Raw genomic sequence first — 24,687 nt, 5'->3', positions numbered from 1 at the left:
CTGATCGACAGACTTCTGTTCACAGACCTTGTAAATTTGGAGGGATACCAAACACCACTTGCACAAAAAACAGAGACCATGACAAAGGTACCCCAACCATGGTGTCATGCACTTTTGTGTCACATGCTCCTTCTCTTAGGATCTGTAAGCATTGCATGAAATTCACACAGATTAATTTTTGGCAAAAAACTAAATTGACTACATGCCAATCAACAGATTTATCCACGTAGACAGAGTGTCAGGACTGCAACATGTTTTTCCACACAGTTAAAGAGCTGCTTCAAAGGTAAAGGGAGTATTTGCAGTGATAGCATGATGGAGAAATCAGTAAACAATTGGTAAGTCTGAGGAGAAACCTATAGATTAGCTTGAAAAAAAAAGAAAGGATGTTGCAGGACAGGATCTGGCATTGCTGTGTGAGGTGAGGCAGTTGACAGAGGCAAGAGTGGAGTGAGGCTCAGTGCCCAGCTGTCTGCTTCCATCTGCCCTTGTGTTCTTCTTGGCTGATTTAAGAGACTCTGAGGCTTTCCTCTGGGAGCAAAAGCAATTCCCAAGGAATTAAAACAAAAAAATCAGTACTTCTGTTCTGGGGATCCTTAAACCAGTCATGCCAGATTGCTCTTCTTGTACCCACTGTGAAAGCTGTCACTTGTCTCAGTATCTGTTTGATGCTTGGCCAGATTTCTCTCTGCCTTCAGATTTTCTTTTCACAAAATAATTTCTGCAGATTCTTATTGTACTTTGCAAGAGTATATAAACTACATACAAAGCACATAGATTTGGAGTGCACTGTACCTAGTTCTGGGACTGATATCTACTCAGTCTCAAAATCTCTCACTGGGCTATTTTTGCTTTGACATTGGTTTGGCTCTGAACATCTTTATAGTTGAATAATGGGTCAGAAATTATTTTGGCAAATGCCAATTTGCTGGTAATGTTGCCACAATGAAGACTTAAGAATTTCCAAGTCTAAGTAGTCTGCCTTCATGCCTTTTAAAGGATACAGCAGTATTTGGATTGTTCACTGTGATCTGTAGTAAAATAGGAGAACTCATTTTCCACATTTATGCCAAGTACAAAAATCTCTAGAATTCTGAGGATGTTCATCACAGAACCAATATAATTATAATAGCAAGCAGACACTAGAAGGGTAAGGTAGTGCTTCTGTATTGATTTCTGGCAGTGGAGAATTGAAAGGAGGGATTGCACTTTCCAGCATGTACCAGAGACTAAAGGTCTGGAGGTTTTAAAAGCTCAGTACAGGGATTTGTAGGAATGAAAAAAGTTAGAACTGTTGATGTGGGAAAAGATTTTATCACAGTAAAATCTAGACAGTGATAGTCATTATAATGTGGAGACAGACAGGTTAGCTCACAAGAGGCAAAATATGGGAAGTGAAAAAACAGTACAGCCTCTGGATGAAGTGTAAGAGGAAAGGACAGCAGCAGATTTAATGGTGGATAGACAGGTATTGCATCTGATATGTGAAAACTAAAGATGTAATTCTCAGAATTTCAGGATCTATATTATCTATATATTCCTATACTCATGAGCTTCATTGATAGTATCTTAGGGTCAGACGGAAACACAGAAAATAATTTTGTTGGATGCTATGAGTTGAATCTAACTGAATAGAGACCACTATTTACCCAAAGTGGGGGAAAAACATGTCCAAATACATAGACATGCATTCCCTTGCTATTCATTAGCAAAATAAAAGAGAAAAAGAGTTTATTTAATTAGAGAAACTCTGTTTCCCTACATGGTAATTTGAAATTGCTTTTCCTGGTGAAATTCTCATTTAGTGAGGCTTCTCTCCTATGAGAATAAACCTGATTGATGCCTGTGGTTGAAACTGAATGAGAAAAGTCAGAGGGTCCCCAGAATCCTAGCAACTTTTGTTAGTAGATTATACACATGGCATGGAAATTGGTATGTCAGTCCCTTATGGTATAAACCCACAGTGGTGGATTTTGACTAAGGGGTAGGCGGGAGAGGAGAGGAGAGGAGAGGAGAGGAGAGGAGAGGAGAGGAGAGGAGAGGAGAGGAGAGGAGAGGAGAGGAGAGGAGAGGAGGAGAGGAGAGGAGCGAGAGGAGTAGGCAGAGGATGCGGAGAGCCGCGAGGCGCGGAGAGGAAGAGGAGAGGAGAGGAGAGAGAGGACGAGGATGCGGATGAGGACGGAGGAGGCGGAGCAGGAGGAGGAGGAGAGGAGCGGAGAGGAAGAGGAGACTGGACGGAGGAGAGGAGAGGGACGGAAGGATGAGGCGAGGAGAGGATGAGGAGGAGGAGAGGAGAGGATGAGGAAGAGCGAGAGGAGGAGGAGAGATGAGGAGAGGAGCAGGAGAGGAGGAGGGAGAGGAGAGGGAGAGGAGAGGAGAGGAGCGGGAGAGGAGAGGAGAGGCGGAGAGGAGAGGAGAGTAGAGGAGGAGGAGAGGAGGAGAGGGAGAGGAGAGGGATGAGGGAGAGGAGAGGAGAGGGAGAGGAGATGGAGAGGAGAGGATGAGGAGAGGAGAGGAGAGGAGCGATGAGGAGAGGAGAGGAGCGGAGAGGAGAGGAGCGGAGGAGGGGAAGGGGAGGGGAGGGGGGAAGGAAGAGGGAGGAGGAGGACGGAGAGGAGAGGAGAGGAGGAGGGAGGAGAGGAGGAGGGGAGGGGAGGGGAGGGGGAGGGGAGGAGGAGGGGAGGGGAGGGTGAGAGGAGAGGAGAGGACGAGGAGAGGAGAGGGAGGAGAGGAGAGGAGAGGAGAGGAGAGGAGAGGAGAGGAGAGGAGAGGGAGAGGAGAGGGGAGGGAGAGGAGAGGAGCGGAGGGAGGAGAGGAGAGGGAGGAGAGGAGAGGAGAGGAGAGGAGGAGGAGAGGAGAGGAGAGGAGAGGAGAGGAGAGGAGAGGAGAGGAGAGGAGAGGCGAGGAGAGGAGGGAGAGGAGAGGAGAGGAGAGGAGAGGCGAGGAGAGGAGAGGAGAGGAGAGGAGAGGAGAGGAGAGGAGAGGAGGAGAGGAGAGGAGAGGAGAGGAGAGGAGAGGAGAGGAGAGGAGAGGACGAGGAGAGGAGAGGAGAGGAGAGGAGAGGATGAGGAGAGGAGAGGAGAGGCGAGGAGAGGAGAGGAGAGGAGAGGAGAGGAGAGGAGAGGATGAGGAGAGGAGAGGAGAGGAGAGGAGGAGAGGAGAGGAGAGGAGAGGAGAGGAGAGGAGAGGAGAGGAGAGGAGAGGAGAGGAGAGGAGAGGAGAGGAGAGGAGAGGAGAGGAGAGGAGAGGAGAGGAGAGGAGAGGAGAGGAGAGGAGAGGAGAGGAGAGGAGAGGAGAGGAGAGGAGAGGAAAAGAAGGGTCCTCAGTCCTGGCTCCAGCATTTATCTATCTGAAGAGGTGTGCAGAGTCCTGTGACCACTACCCAGGCTTTGTGTGAAGGTACGTTTTTACAGATAATTTTTTTATAACTTTATTCACCCTGGAGCTGAGTTTCTTGCTTTCTATATAAATAAATTATCATGTGTGATTTATTCTTCTAAACATTTCTGGAAATGGCCCAGAGGTCTACCTCTGCCTAATATCTTTTCACCAACTTAACCTATTATTCTCTTTTGTTTACAGGAAGTCCACAAGCAAAGGATGTTTAAAAACTTTGATTGTTGTTACACCATCCCAGCTATAGAAGAGCTGTCATAGTACTTCAGCATCTACAGAAGGAAAGCAAGAACAAGGTGTGCTCCTAAAAGCAGGGGAACTTTTGCAGGTTGCCAGCTGGTTTGCTCACTGTAGGGTGAAGTACTGTCATTCCCTAAATTTAACCTATATATAATAATAGCCTGGTGTAGTGGGAGGGGCTTTCAACAGATACCAAAATATTCTCGGAACCTTGCTGCCTGTTACTCTCCCTGTGACAATATTTATCAAATTGATTGCATTAGGCCATTTCCTACAGCCAAAAGCAAAATATGTGCAGTCTCATGGCATAAAATTGTGTAATTCTGAAGTTATTATGTCTATCTTATGCAATCCATGATAAATTGAAAGTATGATGACAAGGAGCAGTAAATTTTGTAAATTTCTGCTTTAAATTTTTACTTGTTATCTTCCAGGGTTGTTATTTCATTTTTCATATAAAAATTTGTTTTCCTGCCAAAGCCAACAGTTATAACCTGTAAGTGTCAGCTATATTCTGTACACTGTAAAACAGATTTTATGTCCTGAAAGCAAAGGATAATAATAATATATATTAAATGCATGATCAGTAACTTCTTTTATGTGTATTCCTTAAAAATAGGTTTTTCAAAGAATTATATGAGCATGGTCAATTTACCAGAACCTTTTTGCTAGACACTATCCATGATGCTTTCATTGTTAATGGCATTTGATTGGAATAGAGACATATATAATGGGATACTTATATTTTATTAAACATTCAAGTGATTATTCAGAGAAATGAAGAGCTTATTTCCTTCATGCTGCTAGGCGAACACTAGCCACCTTCTTGATGGCATGTTATTATTTATTAAATATCATTCTATATCTCTGTGGAATAATAACAGACTTTCTGGCAAAGTAAAAAAATCTCTAAACTAATGTGGAGTGACAATACATAACACCCCAAGGATGTCAGCTTCACTTCACAAAAAGTGTAAATCTGTATGTGTGTGTTTATGTACAGATCCCAAGATGTCACATTCTTATTTTGCTTAAATAATAAAACCATGGCTTGAGTTATAACAATTGCAAGCAAAACACTTAAAATTGATTAATTCTATCTTAATTTTGCATTATTTGCTGTGGTTAAAAATACATAGATTAGAAAAAAAAACAGTAATATGCACATCCATCTAAATATTTTTATATTTTCCCATGCCCTTATAAATAAATATAAATATATATAAATGTGGGTATACAATATGAGAACAATAAAACTGGTGTGTCAGACTTTCAATACAGCACCCTCATAAACTACTAGAGCAGGAAAATAGTGTGAGGAAATTCTGCCTAGAAGTGCACATGCAACATCATCAGTCTCTCTTGAGGACCAGATTCGGTACAAATCAAATCCTGTAATTATTTTCCTGCAGAGTGATATCAAGTACTTTACAGAAGGCATCAGTGCTGCTGGTAATAACAAGCCCATAGTAAACACCGTGGCAAGGAACATTTTTCAGGGACAAGCTCCTACCTCTGCACAGCCAGGTGTAATGGCTTCCTGGACTGCTGAAATTTTAGGAGCAAATGGGCTGCTTTCTGCACTGAGTCAGCCTGATGAATTAGCAAGCTGGTTCTACTTCCATTTTCTTTGGGAAAATGACAGATTTTCTTTATTCCTTAGGAAACTAGATCTGGTAACTCCCAGGACTCTTAAGATTATCTCAGTAATGTGGCATTATATGAACAGGCACTAACCCCCACCCGAATAATAGGAAAGGGCTTCTGTTACTTTCCACTGAGGAAAATCATCTTTTCCTGTAGCAGTAAAGTTATGAAGGAGAAAAAAAGAAAATTATATGGCAATTGCTGTCCTAGCTGAAAGGATGAGAAAGAGTCATAAATTCTCAGGAATGAATGCCCTCTGTCTCCCTGGCCTTTTCTAAGATCTGGTTTTGGTTTCTAAGGTAGGAGCTGCTCAAGTAGCCCTGATGGTGCAGAGGGAGGCAGTAACAGCTTTCAGACTGTGGCTTAAGAAATCAGTTTTTCACTTACTTCATCCTCCTGCCTCTCCACCTTTAGCCCATCAGTGAAATGTATGACCCATATTTGTTCTGCCCTGCTTGGATGAGAACTCCATGTCAGGTCTCTGTGATCCTGTCTCCACATGTGTTTACTCTTCCTTTCAAGCACTGCGCGGCATTTGGCTCTGTCTGCCAAATAAACCAGTATTCCTTTGGATGTCATTGTATCCAGACACACTAAAAATCCTTGATTCCTTTGTCTTACTCCTTCAGGAAGCTTACAGGCTGCAATTTAAAAATATCTCTTTCCTTGATTGGTTTCAAAACTTGGAAACACTTACAGCACTAGAATATTTATCACAACCTGTTTTTCATGGTTTAATTATTGTTAATTTATGGCCAGTTTTTCTTACAGCCAAAGTCCAGTTCACTTGCTGTTACAGCACCAGTTTTTGAGTGGCTGCAAGCAGTTCAGACTTCTCTTAATTCAGTACTTTCATTTGTCCTGTTTCAGTTTGCATTTTGAACTATTTTATTGACTGAAGTATAATTCCTTTAAAATGTTTTCTTCTAATTCATTAATAAATTCTGGGGTTTAGGATTTTGTTGTTTTCATGTGTTGCTGTGAACTCACGCTAAGAGTTTTTAATTTTAAAAACAAAACAAAACAAAAATTCTCAAAATTCCCATTCAGATTTTACTTTTAAATCTAACTGGAAATACAACTATTACAAAATCTCAGCTCATTAATGGAAACAGTCTATTTCTGTTATTATTGCTTGGTTTTTTTCAGTTTTTAAGTAAGATTAACTCAATTAACCCTGACTCTGGTGGTTTGTATCTTTCTTTACAGGCAGCCTAAACTCGTCCAGGAGTAATTTAATGATTGAAATGGAGTTATGACAGAGATTAATGCAGTTCAGTACCTCTCACATGAGATTATCTTCTTAGTGCTGACAGATTTTCAATAAGATCTTGAATATCAGATTTTCCTGCTTGTATAAAAATCCTCAATTTGCCTTCTGATGCTACACAGATTGTTTTTATTTCTTTGGCAGTGGGAGCAAGCAGGATTGTTTGATGGAAATTGTCAGCTGCATTGAAGAGTAGTCCTGCTGCCTCAGTCTTAAATGAATTCCTTCAGGCACTAAAAGATGTTGGAATAGTGACTTCTTACAATGTGCTAATTTGGTTTTGTAACTTCCATCATGTCAAATCTGTCCTTCCTACTTTTGTCAGCCACATACACACATTAATTCCTGCAATGTTTTGAGGTCCACATTTCCTAAGTGCCCTTGAGGTTTAAGCATAGGTGTGTCTTAAAGTCACTAAATATCTTTCCTTCAGTAGGATTTTTCCTCAGTGGGATTTAGGGTCCAAAAGTTCTGAGAATTTACAAATCCAGAAGAATACACATCATTTAGTCTTTGGGTGTTTGTTCAGTGATCACTGTAATGGCTACAAATTATTTCATATATCCTGTAGTCCAACAAAATAGTTCTGACACATATTTTTCTTGAAGATTTTGCATTCAATTTCTTCATAAAATTATATGTATGTGCATATATATACACATATGTATGTGCATATACTTGATACATATACAAACATATAAATAAGATGTATATATAAATAAATGTGTTGTGTTAAATTAAGACGTAAGCATGAGTTGGGGTCAAGCTGAGTACCAAAATTCACTTTCTCCTCATAAGGAGAAGCTAATGACCACCTTGGCAGTCAGAATCAAGTGGATGTCATCTAATATCTGACATATACATGATGTGTTTCATAAGCATTTTGATCCTCAAATTCTGAAAATAAAAATATTTATTTAACATGAGAAACACATGAAGAATGCTGAAATAAGTGCTACAGTCAAACTAGTCAGAGGTATGAGGGTGGCTGTACCAAAAAAATCTGCTCCTATCTCTGGATTGACATTCATTGAACAAAAAATAAGACTTAAAAACTGGATAGAATACTGGATTTTTTGGCAACTGAAACATTATATTTATTAGTGCCTTCATCTATGACAGAGATTTTAAAATTTAAACAGAAATGTAAGTAGAGTGAATTTTGAAACTTGGCAAAAGTTCTTCTTTATATAGCAAAGCTGATAAGCATTTCTTTTTTCTTTCCTGAGGAATATGTAGATCTGGTAAGTCTTAAGATATGTTTATACATGAAGTGGAAAGCTGAGGAATTATTATTGTCTCATTAGAATACTTTGGAACTCCTGATTTTTTTTAACATTTAAATTCATATTCGATTATAAGCACCTCAGGTATTTATATCATATTGAACAAGTGATATTAAATGCAATTATATTTAAAGAGGCTTATTTTAAAGATTAAAGAGATGTTCTTCTGTATCCATTTTTCCCTGGAGTGTTTTCTATTATATACGCAGTGTTAAAGAGTGAGGTTGAAATGGGTAGATATCACTCAGAAAGGAGATTCACAAATTCTCACCAACTTCTCTGACAATACTCTAATCTTCTCAAAATGCATTTTTCTAATCTTCTTTCAGAACTCCATGCCAGAAAATTACAAAAGATTTTTAAAGTTTAAGAGTGATTTTAAAAATGCATCGTATGATTGAGATATGTTTAACTCCTTAGCAAATGAAAATGTTCTCTGGTCTATTATTCTTTCAGTTCAAACAGAATGGTTTCACATAAAGTAGTATGTAATAGCATAATTAGATAATAATGGCATAATTATATTATATATACCAGTAAATAGCTATTAATCACAGAGTAATTAGTATTGTCAGAGAAGTCATTAGGCAACCTTAGGTAAAAGTGAAAAGTAATGCAGTTCATTTTATCAGTAGAAATCAAACAATTCTACTGCAAGGGAAACTGAACACCATGTACATAATGCATTTTAGAGAAGTGAAATTTGAACAAAGGGTAGAGAAACTGAGGTGTAGAAAACTTTTCACTAAGTGCAACTTATGGTTTATTAGATTCAAACTGAGAGTGTATCTCTAAAAAATAAGGTCAGCTATTAACACAAATATTGGTTATCTCGTACATGGACCTTGCTCACTTCCATACTGTGATAAAACTAGAATGATAATTATATTCTACAAATTATGTCTACACAAATGAAAGCTGTAAGAAAGTAACTTTAAAACTACGTCTGCAACTAATCCTGTGCATTTCCTCAGCTGCTCAGTGACAGCTCAGACGTTCTTCTTTGTGAAGAAACCTCAAATGCAGAGAAATGGCTGGTAAGCTGCATTCTCTGTTTGATAGCTGCTTATCTACACCAGCCACTCTCACAGAGTCCTGAAAGTATCCCATCAAACCAATAATTTTGCAGCTTCCACTGAAATCAAAATCCAGCAAACCCTGTCTACAAGGCATCCCATTATTTGTGTAAATACTCTACAGCTCTGTATGCTGGTGGTCCAGGAGGGCCTTTGCAAAGGAAACCATAAAGGGTATTTATAGGGTAGTTTTTGGGTTGTTTTGTGGTAAGGTGTATTTTCTCACCATGGATGGCTGGATAGTGGCTTCACTGGAAAAAAGTTCAACTTATAGTCAAAAAACTTGGTCCACTAGAATTGTAAAATGCTTGGCTAATGTGGAGTTTGCAAAGATTGTAATGTAAAGATTACAGTGATATTTTCAGAGACTCTTGCCCATTTTCTGGTGATCCATTATAGCTTCATGTCAGAATTAGCTGTCTTCAATCTCTGATGTTGTTCTGTCAAGCCTCATCACCCACAGCCTCAGGCAGGAGAAGCTGGGGAAACAAGGCAAGAATTTTTCTCAGGGGTCACACTGCCTGCTGGTGGAGTGAAAGATCCACCCAATGCTGTTGTTCAGCTGCCAACGTATCAGGATCCATCAGAGGGACTCTCTGTATCTGTTAACAAACAGCAATTGCAGGAACAGAGGTCTGCTGGGAATCTGGGAGTCATGGTTTAGCAGTCAGGACCAGACAAGCTCTGCTTGAGAGGCACATGGGGAAGGGGAGAGGTGTATGGAAAGTCCTAGGAACACCCTCTTTCCCTTCTCCTGCTCTGTCCCTCTGCCAGAGAGATATGGGAATCTCATCTGTCACAACCGTGGCCAGATAACAGCAACAGGCAGGTATGTTAGAAACTCAGCAGGGCAAAGCACATCCCAGCCTGGACTGGTGCAGCCTGAGCACAGCATGTGTGAGCTCCTCTCTGTGCAGCCTCCCCATGTCTTGAAACTACACTTGGCTGATTATCTGACACAATACACCTTTCCCAGCCAGAGTCATGAAGATCAGCTCTTGAGGGCTGTGACAGAATAAGGGCTTCATTTGAGAACAGATGGAATGGGGACTGACCTGGGTCTGACACCAGAAGCTGGCTGGTGAAGTACGATTGGAATAAGATAATTTTTTTATCTGTGAGTTTGGGTTGGGTTCTTTTGGTGTCACAGGATTTCAGTAGGGATCAAGGAAATACATGGTCTAGTTGGCCTAATCACCTCAAGGAGGAAGCATCTAGAGCCTTGGCATCTCAGTGTTTGCAGTCATCACCTCTGAATGTGGGTCACAGCTAAAACTGAGAAACTGTGACAAGCAAGTGTTGAGCAGCCTGGTTGCTTAAAGAAGACTGGCCAAAAAAGAATACTGGGAGGCTGTGGAACAAGGATCCCAGGTTGGATGTGTGGGACAGTTAGGATGGTGGTCAACCCAAACTATTCCAGGCACCAGGTGCTCTGTCTTGGGCATCCAGAGAATGCCTCCAAATGCTGGGGGTGTAACTACAGTTGCTCAGGAAAATTAGGTTTCCCACAGGAGAGACTCAGTCAGTGGATATATGAAAATAAATAAGTTAATAATTTAATATGGAGGTCCAGCAGCTAGTCAGCTTGAGCTGGATACCTCTGCAGGGGGACCCAGAACAAAGAATTCCCCAGATTTTTGTACCCTCACAGTCTATGCACCCATTCTTCAGGTGCTCTTCATGTGCCTTGCATTCACTTTTTGGTCCAATGATGATTTCTGGTCTGGTGTCTCACAAACCCTTAAGGGATTCTTCCTCCATCCATTCAGGTGGGCTGTTTATTGTTCTTACCTTGTCAAGCTGCTAGTTCTGATGGCTGAAGCCTCCTTGATTTCTGATGTGTACTTGTGCACTAGCCCAGTCAGCAGAGCATGGGAAAGCAAGAATTCCTTGATTTAGAGTAAGGACTATAGCAACAACTAAAACATCAGCATGTTGCCAACATTATTCTCACACTAAATTCAAAACACAGCACTATACCAGCTAGTAGGAAAACTACTGAGAAAATTAACTCCATTCCAGAGAAAATCTTATCTAGTGAAGGTTCACAGCTGGCAGCCTGAGGCTTCAGCAAACCTGGCTACCCATGCTAAGCACAGCTAAGCAAACAGGATACTAAAGCACACAATGTTATAACTCCAAGTGATTTCTTCTTCTTCTTTAAAGATTTCTTATTAGACTAAAGCACTAATATCTATCAACAATATCTTCAGAGGAATTGCTGCTCAGTAGATGCAGGCAATTTTGCATCAGTTTCCTATCAGCTTAATCTTCAGCTGAGGAAGATTGCACTTTACTATGCTTAAAATGCAGGTTAACATGTGGGTTTTATATGTGTATATATAAAATAATATATATAAAACTTGTAACATCTGCTCCAAGTATGCGGTCTAAACATAAAAGTTGAAGAGTATGAACAATTTGCTAGACTTTTAAGGTCAGAGTTGTAATTACACAGCAATAATTTAATTACTCAAATTTAATCTTTTAGACCCGCTTCTTATCATGTTTTAGTCTGTGTGACTCATGAACTGTAAGCATGCTAGAACACTGAAAAAAACTATGCCATGCACTGTAAATGGAAGCAAATTAAATTTTTGGTAATTATTTGAAAGTAAATGATGTGTGGGAGTGCAAAAGTAACTCATTACTTTGATAACCTGTTATCCATTAACTGTATTACATAGGAAATGTTTTACATTTCCTAAGTAAAATTATTCCAGCTATATAGTTATAAATATCCTTCTTATTGTGTTGTATGTTTCATGTAGGTGAGGGGGTTTTTTGTACCTTAGGTTCTTTTCCCCCTCTACTTTCTGACATCACTCTTACTTCCACATCTTAAGAACTTTTGTTCTATTTGGTTTCTCCTTTAATTTGCTGGTGTAAATTACAAACCTTCTGTTCTGAGATCAGGAAAGATACCAAACAATTAAAAACCATCCAAAGAGAGGCTTTCCATATAAAGGCACAGACTTTATATGGGAAGAGCTGAATTCACAAGAAAGAGGGTGCAGTTTTAAGGTGAGCTGTTACCAAAATGGTCAGGACCCATCCTTCTGTCACAAACCCTAATCTTTTCTTTTCATCTCTTCCAATCCTTGAGAAGGTTTTTTATGGAAACCAACTGAGCAGACTGTCTGCACACCCTGCTCAAAACAGAAACATCCTCATCCAGTGGGGTCTCAGCAATCTGATCTAGTCTAGGACTAGAAGACTCCACTGGATAGCCAAGAAAGAAAAGGAGTCTGAGCATTGCTGGCTCAGCTTAGCATGGAACAACAGCCTCCTCAAGGTCACAAACATGCTGGCAGATTTTGGGTTGCATGCTCCTGTGAGCCCCTGTGCTGGTTTTGGTTGGGATGGAGTTGATTTTCTTCACAGCAACTGGTACAGGGCTGTGTTTTGGATCTGTGCTGGATGCAGTGTTGGTAAGACAGGGATGCTTTTGCTGCTGCTGAGCAGTGCTAGGGCAGAGTTAAGACTTCTTCTGCTCCTCATCCCTCCCCACCAACAAAGAGACACACACGGTGGAGGGGACACAGCTGGGACATTCCAGTTGACACAAGAGACATCCCATACCATATGGTGTCACATAGACACATGGTGACACAGATACCATAGCACACAGGGCTGGGGGAAATAGAAGGAAGAGGGGGACATTTGGAGTGGTGGCATTTGGCTTCCCAAGTCACTCTGGCTCGTGATGGAGCCCCGATTTCCTGGGCATGCTGAACACCTACCTGGACATGGCAAGTGATGAATAAATTCCTTGTTTTGCTCTGCATGAGTTTTCACATTTGTAGTCGTCCAATCCTCTCCCCCACCCCAACAGGAGGGGACCAAGCATGAGGCTGCATGGAGCTGAGCTGCTGTATGGGCTTAACAGTGATGGCAAGGAAAGCAGGATTTCTAAACAAGATCTTGAAGAGAAATCAAAATCTTAATGCCCTACAAACCTGTTTGTTTACTAAACTATGTAACTGAAGACAGAGAAGGTAGGAAAAACTGCTTCATATAATGACCAAAGAATTTTGATAGTTATCAAAATAACATATAATATTTTCAACCAAAACATTCCCTTTTAAAATAAATTAACTTAGAATTATTATCATTTTACCATTCTATGATCTTCTGAATTAATCTTCCCAGAAGCAAATTTTATTCTGACATTTTCTTCCTCTGGAATTACCACTGTGTATCAATTTTAAGGCTTTTTTAATAACTTTTTTTCAGGGACATGTTATAAAAATAAGGTTATGGAGAAAAGTTGACTTAGTCTTCTTTGAGAACAGTCTAGATTGAATCCAGGTGTATCCCATGATCTTCCTCAGTGCCCCAGGAGATTTCATATCATTATTCTGTTAATCATTTTGAAGTTAACTTAATAATGTAGCATAAGGACACTCCAGAGATATTACAAACCCATAATGTATTATCTCTAATTTATTCAAGTTAATCCACTATGGAGATATTCTGCTGAATCTCTCGGTGACTTTCATCAAGAAGGTCATTGAAGTTTCTAGGTCTGTAAGTATGGCAGTAAATCATTTGCACATATGACTATTCAGCCTTTCTTATCTCAGACTAATAGGATCCTCACTTCTGTGGATGAGACCATATGGCTAATGTCAGAACTTTCATAATACTTTAAAATGAAATGCATCTCTCTTCTTGTCCTTTCAGTGGATGTCATTCTTCAAGGAAATTACTTCTGGTTTCAAAGTAGTTGTGACTTTACAAGGCCCTCAGCACTGGTTTGGTTTTGATCTACCTTTCTTTTCACAAAATTATATTTGATTACTTTGGCTATAATTATGAAAAAAAAAAATCAGCATCATTTTTAAATATGCTGGAACAGTAGAAAACATGTATCAGTATGTAAATTTTACCTGTTGTGCAATTATGTTGGTCAGGTCATGCTTTGTCATGAAAATGCTTTTGTAAGTGCTAAAATATAATAAGCTTTCATATTATTTAAGAAGGGGATATTGATTTTTTTTCTTTAGATAAGATTTTCTGGGTTTACTTTCTTATTAATTGCAAAACTTACCTAGAAAATCACATCCAAAGAAGTGCTTTAAACTTGCAGGCAATGATTTTTTTTTGGCAACTATTATTTGGAATATTTGATCTGTTTTACAGCAGAAGAAGACAGACAATTAAGTTTTCCCTTTAGTAGTGATTGCTATCAAGGATTTGAATTTTCCCCATACTTTCTTCTATGATTCTATGAGTATCTGAATATCCCAAACAAATTTGTCTTGCATTTGATGCACAAACACCTTGCTAATCCTTTTCTTATAAGCAATATTTATTTTCCTTGTAAGAATTTATCCTGTACCTAAAAAAAATATTTTTGTTAATATTCTATTTATACAGCTGTTTTAACCTTCAGTAACTCTTTTGGGAATATTTCCTAGAGAATGTGGTCTAATGTGACACCCCTTGACAAAACACTGGTAACTACCCAACTCCAGTACCCCTTGCTTTTCTAAAATTGTAAATCTGTGTACAAGAAAGAGAGACTATAAAGTTCTTTATTAAAGAAAGAGTGATGTTTTTAACACAGAGACGGGTAACCCTAGAAGGTTAGGGATGGATAATACAGGAGCATCTGCATCACAGTGAATTGGGGATTTATTCTTTTTCCATTTCCCAATGAAAAGCTCTGAGTAACCTGAAGTTTAACATGAAATGCAATAATAGTTACATGAGTCAGACTTAGATGGTACAGTAATCCTTCATTCTAGTGCTGAAATTTTGTTCCACAGCTAAAGTCAGAAGTCAATTAATGATGTACATGTGCACAACTCTTCTCTATATATAGTTTGTAGCATATAGGAGATATGAGAACAGTGACATTTAGGATGATTTTCTATTTTATTGACACACTAAGAACAGTTACATAAATAATGGCATTGGATTTTTTCTTTTGTTCAAGAAGCATATTGTTTCAGAGGCTTATTGCTTTTCTGGATTGTGATTCATTAAAAAATATCATGATTAATTTTTATTCCATTGCATTTACTCACTGAAGTGATTATTAAAAAGTAAGTCTGAAGTGATCCATTTGTACTGTTTATATTTGTTGGAAGAGCAAATTATGTCTTTAAGTGTATATCACTCTATGTTTCTTGAATAAAATTCATAAGAAGATAGAAATTTAAAGTGAAGATTTCTGCATGAAATATTTTGGTATTCCCAAAACAACCCTTTGCTTTTTCCCCTCTAAGATGGGACTGAAAGCAAACACGAAATATTGACTGTAATGTCCTCTGTGATTTGGTTAAGCCACTCACCAGGAGGCAATGCATATTTTGAGTGGCAGAGGCTTTGCCTACCAATAGACTTCATGTTCTGAAATTTTTTGCATATTCATGTTGACTTGCTTTTTAACCATGCTGCAATAGAAAGAAAGATTTTATCCTTTTTGTGGTGTTTGTATTCTTTTCTTAGTGTGGTGTTTTAGAAATTTAACTGACTGGTAAACTTCTTCTAATTATTCAGAAAAATAACATAAAAAGAGTTTTTCAGCTGATTGCCACATACTTCTCTCTTAGTAAAGTTGGGTAAGTGTTGCTTTGTTAAATATTACCAAAACAACATTGGTAATAGTGTTCATTTCAACTGTTCTTCAACAATTGAATGTAATTTTGTGTCTTCGAGGTGAAATAGATTACATTTCAATGAAACACAAAACTGACTTGATGCATCCCTAGCTGTATGAGCACATGCATTGCCATGAGAGAAACTGTTTGAGAATCAGCAATATGCTATGCATATTTTCCTCAGATACAAACAAAATAGTAGAAATATTTATTTTGACATTAACATGAGCATTGCTTCCAAATTTTTCTCCCTTTATCAGCTTCTCATCATAGTTAAGACATACTCTCCATAAAGTATCCCATCATCTTTCTTGGGGCTCAGTGATCAAAGGCTATAGATACCTATTGGTATCATTATTAATGAATGTAATGTATGTTAGTAATTAGTAATGAATTAGTAATGAATGATGGAACTCAGCTTCATGTCCTTATTTGTTAAACTGCACTTGATGGTTGTGCCAGCACTTTTAGGATAAATTGTGTGACCCTTTCCTACAAGAGCAAGAAGAATTTCCCTTGGTTTTCCCTAAAATTTAGACTCACAGAAGCTGCTCTCTGTACAAAACTATTTCTCTGGTGGGCTGAATCCACATAAGTCATCATCTGAAAGATTGATTTTTGATCATGTTTTATATTCATTAAAATGGACTGGAAATAAAGGAGTGTAACAGAATGTAGTTAGTCCTAAGTAGAACTGTGCAGTAACAGCACTTAGTGACAACTTAAATGCAAATAATAGCAAGACTTTAAATTACTATAAATTTGCCAGGTTTACAAAGTCCACCTATGACAAATGAGACTACTGAGCAATCACCAAGACCTTTTTTTTTTGATGAATAATTTCTGTGGTTCTTAAAAATTTAAGGTATTAAGCTGTCAAAGGAACTACTTGCTAATAAATGATTGGAAAAACAGTTTGCAAGGCTGGCTAACATTTTGGTGTTTTTATAATAGAAAAATATTCCTTAGGTAAAGATAAATACTTTCTCAGAAAATTCAGAAGAAAAGCTTTCCACTTTCTTGATGACTCATAAGAAAACTGTAGCTTAAATAAAAAATATTTTATTGTTTCTGGAATTAATATTTTCATTTTAGGGCAGAAAAAAAGCTTTTAGTTCCTCTACTAGGGTTAAATCCCTTCATTTTGTGTCTTGATATTACATTATCATTTCTCAATATATAGCAAATATTTCCAGTGTAAAAAAAAAAAAAAAAAAATTACCAAACAAGAGTCTATTCAGTTAGGAAATTATCTTGACTTGTGCAACAGTAGAATGGTTATGCCACATCCCTTCCCAGCTGCAGCAGAGACTAAGATTATTATCTTATATGACAGTAAAATAGCAAAATCAGAACAGGGTAACCAAAGGCAAGAGAAACTAAAATGGCAGAAATATATTTTCAGTAAAGGATCCTAATTTTATAATCTGGCATTGTGGTAATGTATAAGAGAATTGCTTGAAAATTGTCTGCAAGGGAAGCCTAGGAGAAGAAACTGTACAAAACTACAGAGTTTGTAATGGTTAGACAAGAAGTTAATTACACACAAATTTAAAATCTACACAGAACAGAAATAATTTCATAAAAAGTTGAAGAGAATAAGGTTAAATATCTGTTATGTTTTAATGGAAATACTGTGTGTCCTATTAGTTAATACACTTAGGGTGTCCAAGTGCTCATGGAAGGAATGACAGCAGATACTATTCTAAACTGAAAACACTGATGCCCAAAATGTGTTTTCACATCATCTTGGACAGTAGGAGTTAGTTTCTTTTTAGGAGGATATAGTGATTTTGTTCTGGCAGTTTTTCTGTTCTGTTCACTGGTGTGTCCTTAGTCTTCTGTCCTTAGTCTTCTGCTTTTAAGACTTCACTGATTTCTTTTTTGGATTGTAGTTTCCAGAAGCAGGGAGCTGGAATTTAATGGAATCATCAAATACCACAATGAGAACCAGGTAGCCAAGATGAAAGACCTTGGCATTTAACAGCTTGTGTCAGTAGTAAGAGGGATTTGATAAGATCGTTTGGTCCTTTCCATTAAAGCTAAAATGCTTTTTTCCCTTCTTCCTTTTTTTCTTACTTTGCACATTTTGTTAGAGCCTTGCAATAATTTAACAAGCCATTATCAATTATCTGTGAATTGCATTGATGTAGAGGCTTAGGTGGAGTATGCAGTAACTTCATGTGTCTATTCATTAGAATTTTATAGAGTTAGTCTGTGGTTTTCATATACAGTGCTCTTTATATATTTTAGGACTGATAGTAAAATTTCTATCCATTTAAAAGCTTTTTATGTCACAGATTTTGACTAGTTGAGTTATTAAATCAGAATTCTTCCTTCCGAGATGTCTGATGAACTGTGGGTTGTATGCACAGTGTAAGTGTTGTTGGATTGTCCTGGAACAGGGCCACAGAAACAAAATCCTTGTGCCTTCTCTTTACTGAAATATGGCCATTCAACTTCCACAGAAAAGTACACATATGAAGCTTTAATGCATGTCAAATTTGCACCTCTGCTTGATTTGATGTTTGTAAGTTTGAGTTCTAAGTGGAGTGCTCTGTACCTTCCACAGAAATACAGAATCACAGGCTGGATAATCTTGGAGGAGACCACAGTGGGTCACCAGGTCCAGGCTCCCTCCAGGCTCCCTGCTCAGGCAGGGTCATCCTAGAGCACATGGCACAGGGTTGTGTCCAGATGGTTCTTGAGCAGCTCCAGGGAGGAAGACTGCAACATCTCTGGACAGTATGATTGAAAATTGTGATGAGATGTGAAGTCCAAATTTCATTTACGTTCACTGTGAGTTTAAGCTGGCACAGATTAAATCAATTTAATTTTATCATTAATTTCAAAGGGGAAAGATACTGAATTCAACCAGAAAATAGAAAATAGAGAGAGACAAGGAAATTTAAAATAATGATAAAGGACTGAAGTATTATTTCAACTCTTTTTTCAGCTTTGATTGGCAGCAAGAGAGGCCTAGTTAAAATTTAAAAATGTCTATAAAACACTTCCACAATCACCAACCTAGAGGCTATTATCCAATTCTCCCAACATGCAGCTATGTTTGTTAGATATGCAAAGGGAGGAAAGATAATCCAGCAGGGTAGATAAGGTGGCAGAGTGTTATCTACGTACCTGTGACACAAATCTCAGCTTGTTTGACCTTGGGAGCAAAAAACAAAATTATTTTGGAGAAGTAGAGATGGCAAACAGACAAAAAGATGTGCTGGATTAGGTTTTGCTTCAATATTGTATTTCTCTCAAGTCTGAACTTTTTCAAGTCTGAACAAATAGTTTCATTTAGATTTGTGCTGCTATCATATCCAGGCAGATATTTCAAAATTACATGCAGAAGTGAAAGTGCTTGACAAGGATAAGTGATCCTGTTACATTGATTGGAAATAAAAATCTCATAAAAATAGATTTCTGCTCTTTCAATGTTCATTTCATCAGGACTAAGAAAGACACACATCTCTCAATAACTTTTTTGAAGCCCTACTTGCTCTTTAAAAAGAAAAAAAAAAAGGCCAAGAATACAGTACTTCTTTTTCAAAGGTACCTATCTATCTATCTGTAATTAAAAATAAAAATTTATCTTTAATTTATGCAGATTTTTTCACCTCTATATTGTTCCTATTTAAAAGCAATGTTTTAAATTCTTCAAGTTTAAAATCTTTTGCATGAAAATTAAAAGAACATACACAAGTAATCAGAAGCAAGTCATTAATAATAGATTATTTTTTAAATAGAAAGTGGCACAATCACTATGTTTTTTCTTTTTTTTTATGCCATAATTACATGCCAAGAGATTTATTAGAAAATAATATAACTAATTCCTAAGAAAGATCAGTGTCAGTAGTGACCTGCAACACTTTGCTTCTCATCACTGTACTGCCAAAAAAAGATTTCAGGCAACATTAATCTTAAAATCACTAGTAGAGAAACTCAATTTGTTCAATATATTTTCATCCCAAGTCAATTTAAATGCTACATACTTAATTTTAAATTACTGAAAAGAAACATTCTTGATTTGACTCAGTTCTGCAAAAGTAAACACGAACATCAAAAATCAGAAATTTTCCCAGATGAAGATCTCCAGATAATAATACAGCAAGATTACTAGGGGAGACTTTAAATACTTCTTGAAGCCTTTCTTTACCTATTGATGTTGTGCAAAGAGTAGGAACATACAGCTTGAGGAATTAATATATATACTTATTATAACATTTGGGCAGCAAAGAAGACAAAAAAAAATTAAAAGCTGGATTCATTCAGCTCTTCTGGGTTTTATTTATGAATACTGCCATAGGGTGGTTCATAACAAAATAATGTCATCTAAATAGCATTGTGGTGATTTAGAACAGATTTATGAATCCATCTGAATGCATAAAGATTGGTGATTTCATGTATTCTGTGTTCTGAAATGCATGATGAATGTAATTTCTGGCAAATATGTTAACACGATTAAACAATTGTTAAAAGATCTTGAGATCTTGGAATTGTGAATAATATCAACTGATGCAATGTTACAAATGTACAAATTTTAATTTCTTCTCAAAGTCCACTTTTTTCCTGCCATGAAATTAGAAAAAGCAGAACACTTAATTTCTGTAAAGAAACAAGACTACAGATAGCTTCAGTGAGATAATGCTCACTTGAAAAAATGAGGTGACAATTATAGTTTCACGAGAAAAATGGTATTGCAGTCTGTGATGAAAAATGCTAGAGGCAACAAGAGTGTGAGGTAAGATGGGTGCATGAAGTAACAGCATCTGAAAGCCACTGGCTTTCGATTTTCCTTAAGAAAAAAGAATGCCCAAATCCCTCAAATAAACTAACTCCATGAAATTTGTAGAAAGCCCTTCAACCTGCCCTCCTCCTTCAAAATATTAAATGTTGCACACAAAACTACCTGAAAAAAAATAAAATAAATTTAGGTTGCAAATATCCAACATTTTGATATTTTCTTCTTGTGCATTGCAGAGTGTAACTTCCCCTCTATCTGCAAGGTCCTTTTGTAGCTTTTCAGATTTTAGTCCAGCCTATTTTGTTGCTTTTTTATATATTATTGACTTATTTTTTGCACCATTTACACTCTCTCTCATGGCATTCATGCTCTTATTAGAAATAGATAAAAAACAGTCCAAATATAAAATAGACTGAATGTATTTTATAAAACATACTGCAATGTGTTCTGTTGGTAAATACAGTTCCCACCTGATTTATCTTTGTGAGATCTTGTTAGTATTTATTGCGGGAAGAATATTCAAAAATATGTTCCAGATGAATGAGTAAACATTCTTATTTCATTGTGAGATAGGATTCACAATGATAGCTATGTTCACAGTACCAGCATAGAGATGCTAGTAAGTTATGTTATTCTTTTTATTTTTTTGAAGACAAATCTGGAGCTCAGGACCTTGTTGTGTTTGGGTACTTCTGATGCTTCTGAGAAGTGGGAGTTTCGTTCTTTCCATTATCCAGCCCAATCAAAATTTCAGAGTGTGTAAGGCAATACACTTCATTTCATTTCTTCTATTTTCTCTTGATCTGAACTGAACTACTTGTAATTCTCTTGGCAACTCATCTCACCACCTGAGGATAATAACAGGTTCATAGAAAAACAGGTTTTTCTTCTGAAGCTTTATTTATTCAGTAAACATAAATTTCAAACAGTGTTCATATCTTTTGCCTCTTCACCAAGAAAATGTTTCAAATTCACCAACCTGCACAATCAGTGTGCAGTCACTCTCTGAATCACTTGCTCTGAATTAAAATAAGTTGCAATTGCTTGCCTCTTTCTCCTCACCATGCTATGCCAGAACATAATGACCCAGAGATTTAAAGTGTCAGAACTACAGCAGAAATGTAGTCTACTGACTTAGTTTGCTTCATAGTTAATATTGTGATTTACTTTGTGATATTTCATATAAAACTCTGTATTTAGTGGGGCTTGTTTTTAATTAGAAGTATATGATCTTTATTTATCTTATTCTACCAATGTCATCTTTCTTGCATTTTCAATTAAAGGAAAATTTTGACAGCCTACTGAAATTCTTAGTTTTGGTTCTGAAAAGTTTTTAAACATCTCTGTAATATCACCCAGCTCTGCCTAGCATCACTACTTAAAGAACCCTAAGAATCAAAAGGAAGGTTTGTTTCTCTTTGCCTAAGATAGGTATTTCCCTTCAAATGCATAGATTTTGCTCAGCATGGAAACCTACATCTTAGTAATACAATGGAGTAAGGTGCAAAAGAAATGTAAACAGTAGTAGAAATTAAGTAAATGGCTGATTTAAAGCACTCAAATGTAGAATATTATTGCTCTTAAAAATAATGTAATAATTGCCTGAGGTTTCTGCTCAGATTAGCAGATAAATTCTGTAAAGATTAGCACACATATAGTTTGAAAGTATGAAAACGTATTAAACTGATGAAAAAAATTAAATTATGATCTTCTTCCTCTGTATCATTATGACTCTTAAATCTCATAATTGAGATTGAGCTTGAGAGAATGCATTTCTAAATAGATCTGGAGGAGAGCACTGGCTTGTTGGAGCATAGTCACACTTATCTGGTGAATCAGCTTTAGTATGTTTGTGTTCTCTTCATTTTGCAGTATAAATATATATTTAAAAAACAATCTGAAACCCAGCTAGTTCAGACCTATAAGTATAAAATTCATGCTCGAGGCTTAGAATGACATGGTATTGTTAATAAACTAAGAGTGAAGGCTATGTGGGATTTTGAAATAAATTTATTTCAAAAACCTGAAAGTTACATACTCCATAATAATGTTCTTAATTAGCAGATCCCATCTCTTCCTCTGGGACATACATAGAAGTTATTTGAAAAAGATTTGCCTGTGAGTGCTATCCTAAAAACCACTGAGCTGCAGGAGTCAGAGTGACAGTGATGACAGAGAGTGTATAGTGACATTTTTATTTGCAGTCTCCTGTGTATCTCCCACCTTGCTTAACCCGGTTTCTGATTCCTCCTGAGTACACTTTTTGGAAAAATCAGAATAAAAAAATCCTATTGACAGTGTAATTTTGTTTTATAATAGATTCACCAAGTTACTGACACTTTTTTTAAGAATAAGAAGAGAATGTGTTTCCTCCTACTGTGAAAGTGGTTCAGGATCTCGCTGTGTGATGATTGGAAAGTACTTTCCAATCTCTAGCCTAAATTCAGTCACAGCCAGTTTCTACCCATTGTTCTGCTGCTAGCATCTTCTTTTAATTTAAACATCCCTTTTCTACCCTTTTGGAAAATATATTGATCAAAATCTCCAACAAGATAAAAAAACCAAACTTCCCTCTGGTTTTGACATAATGAAATTCAACACCAGTGCCCTATAACTTGTGAGGGGACAAAACTCCTAAAATCCCAATTATGAAAATGCACTTTAGAAGAGAAATTAATATTGGAGTGACTGAACACTAAAGTGCTCTAATTTTTTTTTTTTTTTTTTTTTTTTTTTTGCTGGGATATGAACTTGCTGTATCTGGTCAATCCTCCTTAGGAATAAGCTTCTCAATTGCTGTAAACCTATTGAGTTGTAGGCAGAGCACTTCTGACCAACTACTATGCTGTACCTGAGATCAACATTGTGGAAGATTGGAAGTAGGAAAGAAAGTTTTTGCTTTTGATTTGCTACCCAAGAAAATTCAAGCATTTATATTTTAGTATAGAATTCTGTTAAATGTAAGACACTTTAAGTCCTAACAGTGAGGCTCAGAAGCTGGTTAAGATGTTTGCTTTCAGGCACTGATTGGATGACACATCTAATGTGTTGGAGGGAGTGGTTATCCTCGGGGAACAGTCACATCCATCTGCAGCTCATTGCAGAGGTTTCCTTCAGCTGTTTTCTCATATCTGTACCTGATGCTCTGCACAGCACACCACTCATGCTCAATAATGATTATCAGGATTGCACATTAGAGTAAAAGCTGGTCAGGATGTTCCCAGAGATTGCCAGAGTGAGGTAAGGCTTCTAGAAAGTTATAAAGAGCTTGGTTCCAGCAAACTGTAATTAATGACGTCCCTCCAAACAAGTTCTCCAATCAGACTGAAAAATGTCTTAACTAAAACTCAATAGCCTGAGCACTCTGCACTGTGTACCCACTGCTCCAAAACTGTTTATAGCTGGTGGGAGGAAAGAGGGTTTTTCTTTTGTTTCAAAATCATCTCACAAGTGTTTAGCTCATTGTGCCATGTTATCTGCAAGTTTAGGCTCTGTAGCCTAAATTGGTTTTGAACTGGGGAAGGAGAACAGGGTTATGAAAATAATCTGTACTGTTGAACTACTTTTTTCCTAAACTATTAAATCTTCCCACCTCATTTATATATATGTTTATATACATATATATATATATACATATATATATATAGGAATCTTTTCTCAGTGTCTCAGCTAAATATCCCTTCTGTAAATTTAAGTCCATTGTGTCTTCCCTTTTCCATTTGGACACAGTGAAGACTTTTTAACACACCTGGACTGTCCTTCAGTTTCACAGATCTGAACTAGAATCTCAGTTGTGTTTTATCCTTCTTTCGTGGAACCTTCATACAGGGTTGTAATAATTCTTTCTGCTGTCACTTTGAAATCTCTTTGCTACCCATTACTTGCAGTGTGACACTCACAGCTGGATATAACACATCTTCTTGGTGTAATTTGCTTTAGAGGAGAAGTCTTCCTCTTCTTGGCAGTATGATCTTGGAAGGAGACAATGATGCTGATGCATCCTCAGCTTCCAAGATTCCAGCATGTCCCACTCCTCTTCCACAAAACAATTATTCACCAGCTGTGTCTTTGTGCAGTTGGCTGCTTAAACACAGAAACCTGTGCAAAACAATTCCTTTAGTTCATACATATCCACCTGATCCTGTTCATCAATGGGATTGCAGCACCTCCCAGTTTTGCACTCACCTGTATTTCTAACTTTTTGGTATCTGAAAACCTGCTTATAAGACACTGTCAGAGAAGATCTGATTGTATTTTAAAGGCTTGATTCAGAGTCTGGATATGCATATCTGTGGCTTCCTCAGGCCTTTTGCCCTGTCACAGGAGGGGATTTATTCAATGTTATTAGAAGAGTTCTGTTAAGTGCATACATCTTGGTAATACTTTTCATTTTTTTTCTTCCATATCTTTA

The sequence above is a fragment of the Erithacus rubecula genome (genome assembly GCF_903797595.1).
Source record: "Erithacus rubecula genome assembly, chromosome: 3".
NCBI lineage: Eukaryota > Metazoa > Chordata > Aves > Passeriformes > Muscicapidae > Erithacus > Erithacus rubecula.
Note: the sequence above shows the minus strand (reverse complement) of the source record.